Consider the following 8,769-nt stretch of genomic DNA (forward strand, 5'->3'; position numbering starts at 1 on the left):
AAAAATATATATATATATATATTTATTTATTTATTTATTTATACATGATTCAAGTACGTATTTGGTTCGTTAGAGCCGCGTAAATAGTCAAGGGCGTCCGAAATTCCAGATGTCAACAAACATGGCTCCTCGGAGGAGAAACTCATAGGCAGGTTAAATCGCTTAAAAATGCCTTCAATTTAAATAAATCACTGCAATAATTAATTATTTGTCATATAAATTAAGTGAAGATAATGATATCTAACAGCTACCATTTGTTTTCGTATGTGGTTTTATAAGAAACCATTAATACAGTCATGGCTCTGTGTTCCATTAGGGTTGTCATAGCTATAATTCTTGGGGTAATTATGGGTAGTATGAAAAGTCGCCAAACTTGTTACGGAGAATTCCCCATCTCTCTTGGCGTGTACCCTGATTACGGAAACCTTCCAGGGCTGAATTGGAATGGAGTTCCTTGTGTAGTTTGATAACCGGAACAGACGTAATTGTGACCTCTGTCGTTATGGAGGGAGTTCTTGGAAGTCGTGACTCGATGATTTGACTCCGAATGGTGATTTTGCACCGCTGGGGGAACAATCATCGTTTCCTACTTTTCTGGTGACCACTGGTGTCAGATCGGGCACATCAGAAAGAAAAAACCGTTCCCCTGTTCCGGAGGAGGCCCCTCTGGTGTCTGGATGGGCCCACCAGGAGGAACCATCGCTCCTCAAACCTGCAGTAGAGTTCAGCCTGACACAAAGTTCCCTTGGTGTCAGGCTGATGCCCACCAAGAGGAATCACCGCTCCCCATTTCCGGAGGAAGACTCTTAGTGTCTGGATGGGCCCACCAAGAGGAATTATACTCAACAACAAAATCCTCCCCACAGTCAACACTTATATTTGTTGTAAATATATTCATATAGTCTGGAATTTGCGTAGGGCCTGCGATGTGCTGTTTCCACAGCTCCCGTAGCTGGTTCCCATTTTTGTATGTACCGATTTTCAATTCACTAAACAGTCCTGGGAAACCGTGGTCCTGCCGAAAGGTGAGCAGAGGGATACCCACTTGGTTACCCTGATGGAATGGTCTAGGGAATCAGATGCATGAAGGGACGTTGCCCATGCAGGTTTCTGAGGCTCCGGAGTGCGCCTTCTTCCGCTTCAACCCACCCCCTCGCGGTAGCAGGCAGTAAGTCATCCTTCGACAGGCCTGGGTTAAAGTCGGATGTGCCTATCATGCCTACTTCATCGAAAAAATAGATCGGACTACTTCGTCCGATCTGTAATTTAGTGGCTGCGTGGCCACTAAATAACTTAATCACTTACCAACTAAAACCGTGTATCTTCTGCATATACACTCATGTCCATAAATTAAGGATAATGGCTCCGGCAAATAAAGGTTTAGAAACAAAACAAACGTTACTTATTCATAAAGCCCATTTAAAGAACAAAAACGATGGTGTATGTATGATACCATTCATAAAAACTACGATTTTTGCTCCCTGGAGCAATTGTAAAAAATATCTCCTTTACAAAAACTTACTATTACGTGGTTGGTATGATGGTTAATACATTGTATGTCTCCCATGCGATGAAATGCAGTCCGTACAACGCCTAGTCATGCTGAGTATCAAATTACCGATCTGATCTTGGGGAAGATCACTACACTCAGCAAGCAATGCTCTCCGAAGTTCCGGTACACATGTAGGAGGTGGTTGACGGGCTGGAACTCGTCGGCCAAGCATGTCCCACACATGCTCTATCGGATTCGAGTCAGGTGAGAATGCTGGCCATTCCATACGGGTTATATCCTAGATTCAAGGCATTCGTTTACGATGCTTGCTTGATGAGGACGGGCGTTGTCATCCATAAACACAAATTCTGCGCCCATGGCACCCCTAAACAAACGTACATGTTGTTCCAGAATGATGTCCCGATAAATTTAGGCTTTCATGGTTCCGGTTTGAACATGCAGATTTGTTCTGGAACCCAGTATAATTCCACCCCAAACGAGCAATGCTGCACCACCGTAACGGTGTCGTTCAATGATGTCTTGGTGGTAACGGGTACCTGGCGTTCTCCATATGAAAGTCCGACGTGAATCAGACTGCAAGCTAAACCTGGACTCGCGGAAAACATCACACAAGCCCACTGTGACGATGTCCACATTGCATGTTCTCTACTCGAGGCTAATCGCTGCCGACAGTGAGTTGCCGTGAGAGGAACACATCTGACAGGCCAGCGAGTATATAGACCAATATCTCCCAAACGTCTGTACACGGTTTGCCTTGAAACTGTGGTACCCGTGGCTGCAGATAGCTGACGAGACAGGTCGGATGCTGTGCTCCGTCTGCTTCTTTTGGCAGTTACTGCCAAATACCGGTCTTCATTCGGCGTTGTAACTCGGGGGTGACCTGTAATGTAACGTCTACTGACATTTCCGTTATCTTGGAATCGTTGCCAAAGCCTAGAGATGACACTTTGGGCAATTCCAAGTTCCTCGGATACTTCCATCTGAATACGCCCACATTCCAGGCGGCCGATAATTCTACCACGTAAAAAATCATCCACATGCGTCCTCTGTGTCATAACTATTCGCTTATGGCACTGAGCGCCTTACAGAATTCTTGTGAACAATTTCACTTCTTTGCCACCATTCCTTATATACCCCCCTCTTGCACTCTCGTGATTGTGACGTACTATCGGTATCATCTGGTGGCTTCCTGAAATTTTCATATCATTCTTGCAGATGTGTGTGCTAATTCTACAAGTGAAATTTTTACTTTAGATTTCGATTTCCGTGTTATTCTGAATTATCCTTAATTTATGGACATGAGTGTATTTTGAAAGTGCTTGATAACTTAAAATTTAGTTAACTACCTAATCTCTCACTTAACGCTTGTAAGCGGGCCTTCCATTACAGTGGAATCTCGCTACAATAACGATGAAAAAACGATAAATCCCTCTATAACGATGTATTTTCGAGATTTTTATAACCGCCACTCACGCACACACCGATTTTTTTCAAATAATTTGTTACAAATCGTTTTAAATTGGATTTTGGTTTCGTCCCTTGTGTTCGTTCTTCTGAATGCGTCTTACTACACCGGTATTTTGCACCACAGGATCACCAAAAGAGTTAAGGAGTATCACTTGGTACTGTGCTACTTTCTGTGTGGACACAAAAGTGACACGCAGTAAGTAAACAATTTCAAGGTGGTAAAGGATCATTCGAGTATTACGTCAGCATCGATAGGAAAGGGGGGGGGGTTCAGGGTGTTCAGACTTTGGATGACAAGGAGGGTGTTTAAATGATGCTTACGTCATGAGAACCACCCATCATGAAAAAAAAAATTATAAAGATTTGAAATATCATTAATGACATCCCACTCGGTGTGCGAAAAACGCGGAAATCCTTTCCCACTTTGTGGGCACCTAAACTCACATTTTCCCTATTCATAATTCCTCTATAGATCCACTTTAGTCATCTTAATGTTCCGTGGATCCATCAAGTGATCTGGAAATGTGTCGCGGTCTGCTTGAGTGCTCCATAAATGTGCCCGGGCAGCTTAAGTGCTCTGGAATTGTGCAGCGTGTCACTCAAGTGCTCTTGAACTGTGTCGCGGAGCACTTGAGTCAGCTCTGTAAATGTACCACGGGCCTACTTGAGTGATTTGAAACGAACCGCTTAAATGCTCTGAGCTTGTGCCACATGTCACTTAAGAAATCTGTAAAAATGTGTCACAGTTCATTTTTACAAAATTAGGATTGATTACATAATCCCTAAGGCCACATTTGGTCTGTGGGTCATGGGTTTAGCATATATGGTTGCTTGGAGGGTGGGTCGCAATGAATTTCTTAAAAATGAATTTTGAGATTTTAGCCTTCACACACCATTCAAATTAACAGAAGTTGATTAAAATAATATGTATAAAGGTATTTCGTTTCAAAATTTTATTTTTTTTAAATATTTTAGCGTCAAGAAATACATTTTTGATTACCGTGGGGGGGGGGGGGCACAAGAACGCCTATGCCCACCGTATGCCTCTGATCCCAATATGCGTTTGGAAGTGGGGGAACAGGGATGGAAATTTTGTTGATAAGAAAGGTGGTCAGAGTTTTTCTGACAGGAAGGGGGGGGGGGTGGGATTATCGAAAATAGGCTAAGAGTCCACAACAACATAAATTTGATGACATTTTATGATAATGTTGCTTCTCGATATATCGATAACCTTTCTACAACGATATTTTTCCCCTGGTCAGCAGAATATCGTTATATCGATGTTGCACTTGTGTATAAATGAATAAAATGTATAAATGAACCTATATAAATATTATTTTTTTATCGAACTTCTCGTAGGAGACCTGATAGTGCGACTGCTCAGAATATGGAGAAACGCTCAGCGTTCTCGGGAGAAAAAAGGAAGATACTTTGAAGAGTAAAGACAGAGTAAAGGTTGTCCAAAAAGAAGAAAGAAATGAAGAGAAAACCTGGCACCGCAAGCCCACCAAAAGAAGAACATGTATGGAAATGGTGGCAAGAAAAGAAATGGGAAGATAGACTTAAATGGAACACTCTGCAACATTACGGACCTGTATTCGCACCTGCATATGAAAGGGTGCCGGTTAAATTTTTCTACGATGGTAAACAAATGGAGTCGAGTGAAGAAACTGAAGAAGTCGCTGGTTTCTACGGCAGGATGTTAATTGATGATTACACCACCTGCAGAAGAAAGAGAAACCATCAAAATTTGAAAAAGTGCAACTTTATTGCTTTCTACGATTATTACAAAAGGAAGTATGTATTTGAAGGATGTATTGGAAGGATGTATTTGTATTTGTATTTGTATTTGAAGTCAGAAGAGAAGAAAAACATGACAAAAGAAGAAAAAGCTGAAATTAAGAAGCAAAATTAAAAGCTCACAGAGAAACACGGCTACTGCATAATTGACGTCCACAACCAAAAGATAGGCAACTTCAAAATTGAACCCCCCCCCCCCCCCCGGTTTGTTCCGTGAACGTGGAGAGCATCCGAAAATGGGAATGCTGAAGAGAAGAGTTCAACCTGAAGACGTTACAATTAACATTGGGAAAGAGGCTAACGTGCCAGACCCTCCTGCTGGTCATAAGTGGGAGGAAGTTCTGCAAGTGGCTGACCAGTTGGAATGAAAGCATACTCAATTCCACGAAGTACATTATGCTCAACCCAAGCTCAAAGCTTAAGGGTGAGAAAGATTGGCAGAAGTACGAAACAGCTCGGAAACTAAAGAACTACGTTCGTCAGATAAGACAAACATATTTTTCAGATTTCAAATCAAAACACACAAAAGTTAGACAAAGAGCTGTGGCATTGTACCTCATTGATAAGCTTGCTCTAAGAGCAGAAAATGAAAAAGATGAAGAGAGAGACACTGCAGATACAGTTGGTTGCTGGTCACTCCGGGTAGAGCACATAACTTTACATGAAGCAAAGGGTGACAAAAAGTACGTTGTTGATTTCGACCTTCCGGGTAAAGACTACATAAGGTAACAGAATTCTGTGCCTGCGGATAAACGAGCCTTCAAGAATCTGAATAGATTTAAGGAAGGCAAGCAGCCTGGTGATGATATCTTCGACAAACTGAACACAGCCATCCTCAACAAATACCTGAATGAATTGATGGAAGGCCTCACGGCTAAGGTCTTCCGTACCTACAACGCTAGAAGAACAGTTGGATGTCATTACACAAAAGGATATGTCTGTACCAGAGAAGATTCTTGTTTACAACAGAGCAAATAGGACAGTTGCAGACTTGTGTAACCATCGGCGTTCCACCCCAAAAACATTTCCAAAAAGCATGGAAACCCTTAAAAACAAGATAAATGGCAAATCACAGCAAATAGAAGACGTAAAAAAGGAGGTCAAACAAGCAGATGCTGATGCAGAAAATTCTGGATCTGCAAAAGACAAGATAACTATTGAAAAGCAAAAGGAGAAGCTGCAAAAACTGGGAGAACAGCTGAAGATATTGGAATTGGAAGCAACTGATAAAGAGGAAAACAAGCAGACTGCACTAGGAACATCCAAACTGAACTATCTCGATCCAAGGATATCTGTTGCATGGTGCAAGAAATGGGATGTGTCCCATCGAAAAAATCTACACCAAGGCACAGCGTGACAAGTTCAGATGGTCTGTGGAAATGGCAGGACGTGACTTCAGGTTTTGATACAAGGCTGTCAGCCTTTGAGACATTACTGGGGCTGATAGCCGCAAACCAGAATAACGTTCATCAGCTTATTGCGTTTTCCATTTTGTGCTGTTTATAAACATTCATTATTCGAATTTTTTTTGGTGGGTTTTTCTAAACAGTGAATAACCGAGTATATTTCTTCAATAAAATTGAAGTTCATAACAAGGTCTTCTTCTATTTATGGATTGTTCTTGTTTAAGCGGAATGCTTTTGTAGAGAACAGGATATTATAGAATAACATGGAATGTTCAGCAATTAATAATGTTATATACATAGATCTATATATCTTAGATGCAATGTGAAAACCATCAATATTCTCACTTCTGAAATAAATATCAAACAAATCTTGCTTACATAGAAGCTTTATTACTTTTTTTTATATAGAAACTGCAACGATCGTTCAGTGATATGCAGGAATGCATTAAAATGGTTTACGGAAAACTCACCACCGGAAAATTCACCGGCAACAATTCATCACCATGCAATTCACCTCTAGGAAAGTTCGTCGATCAACAATTCATCGACGGAAAATTCGCCGACTACAGTTCGACACGAGTCAGTGAGCCAATAAGTGAGCGAGGAATGACGAAGTGAGTGAGTCAGTAAATGATAAAATAGTTATAGTGAGTGAGTGGCAGGGTGGTTAGTGTTGGTGAGTGGAGCAAACTAGTGAGTGATCGAGTGACAGATGAGCGACCTAGAGATAGAGTAAGTGACCTAGTGTGTGAATGGACTAACTGGTGAGTGACCCAGCGGTAGACTGAGTAATATAGTGAGTAAGCGAGTGACAAAAGAAGTGACCTAGTGAGTAAGTGCGTGACCTGATGATTGAGAGTGTGTGTGGCAGAGTGAGCGACCTAGTCAGTGAGTAAGCTATTGAGACTGAGCGGTATATTAGAGAGTGAGTGAATGACAGAGTGAGCGACCAGGTGATTGAGTGTGTAACAGACTGAGCAACCTTCTGAGTTGATGGTAGAATGAATGACGTAGTGAGTGAATTAAACAAAGGTGGCACAGTAAGTGAGTAGCCAAGGAAGTAAGTGAGCGACATAGTGAATAAGCGAGTGACCGAGGGGGTAAATCAGCGACATAGAGAGCAAGTGACTGACCGACTAAGAGAGTGTTCGAGTGACATTATGAGTGAATGAGTGACCTCGTAAGTGGAACTCATTTGGCATGTTAACTAAGTGCAGTCGGACTTGGTTAATTCGAAGTCGAAAGTCACTGCAAAAAAGTTCGAATTATTCAATTAATCTATCCTGGCTCCATAAAATGACTACAAATTGGAACTTAATCATCTCAACATTCACGTAGAATAATATTCATCGATTATTAAAATTTTATCATCAGTTACGAAGCTGTTTCCCGAATTCTAGTAATTTATTAATTATAATAATATACATCTTAGCTGCTAGATTATTCCACTGTTCTGCAATCAGCATCACTGCAGGATTTCTTGACCATGCTCAAAGCCTGATTTACGGAAACAGTTCGTAATGAAACACATTCCCAAATTTTTCTTATCATTCTTATGGTATCAAGGAAATATACTGTAACATATCACAATGTGAACTTTCCGATACTTTCCATACTCTTCACGATGGCAAAAAAAAAATCCCAATTTTGAATGGTACACCTTGATTTATAGTTTGAAAAAACATAGTCGGTATCAACTGATACACATTCTCGATACCCTAAAGATGAACAAATTAAAAATGGGTATTAAATTATCAAAGAAAATGTAGAGAAAACAGAATTTTCAAACTTTTATTTGTCTTTAAAAATTTGTTGTTTAACAAATTGATCGACAGAAACAAAGTCTGACTTCTTGTAAACGTTTTGCAAATTAAATTTTCTTATACAAAAAAATCATAATTTTTTTTTCTTCCAACTTAAAATTGTCCAAAAAATTCGAATTTAACACGAAATTTTAACACTTTTTACTTACCTTTTGACTTTAACTTAAACTTAACTTTTAACTCTTAAGAACTTAAGTTCTTATTAGATATAAAGCTCGAGAGAAGCTCGTAAAAGTTCGAATTAACCAAGTGCCACTGTAAATCCTTAAAATGTTGAAAATCAGGTGGAATATTTATCACTTGGCTGCTAAAGAGTTAAGTTAAGACTCGCAGATATAAGTTTAATTCCTGTTGAGAAACTGACTTATAAAATTTTACTAGAAAAAAAGAAACAAAATTTCAAATGTCAATTTACTCCGATTCGCCTTTAAATATTGATTTTATAATATTTATTTTTAAAAATTAAGGTGGCAATTCAGCTGAAGGGATCTGAATCGTGGATAATAATCGCAATGGAGAATTTTCATCTAGTTCGAGAAAAGCACGAAGAATTTTGTAAAAAATAGTCACTACCGATTGTTAGCACCTCTTATCAAATACTCTCATAGAAAATACTGTATCTCGAGGAAAGTTACTAGGATGAGAATTAACGGGAATAACCACATGTATGTGTACTCAAAACTAGCCGACGGAACAGAAGTTGGCTCATACCGTTCGCGATGTGGGCACAATTTTTCTATCGCTAATTCCCGCAGCAATT

The 8,769-nt window shown here is 40.1% G+C and overlaps 1 pseudogene; it reads left to right on the plus strand.

Moving 5' to 3' along the window:
* The first annotated feature begins 296 nt into the window (after positions 1-296).
* On the plus strand, positions 297-6,186 carry LOC149089439 (DNA topoisomerase 1-like; annotated as a pseudogene).
* The last annotated feature ends 2,583 nt before the right edge of the window (positions 6,187-8,769 follow it).

The sequence above is a fragment of the Pholcus phalangioides genome, unplaced genomic scaffold (genome assembly GCF_987345545.1).
Source record: "Pholcus phalangioides strain wild (caught in Gottingen) unplaced genomic scaffold, Ppha-v1.0 ptg000002l_1, whole genome shotgun sequence".
Lineage (NCBI taxonomy): Eukaryota > Metazoa > Arthropoda > Arachnida > Araneae > Pholcidae > Pholcus > Pholcus phalangioides.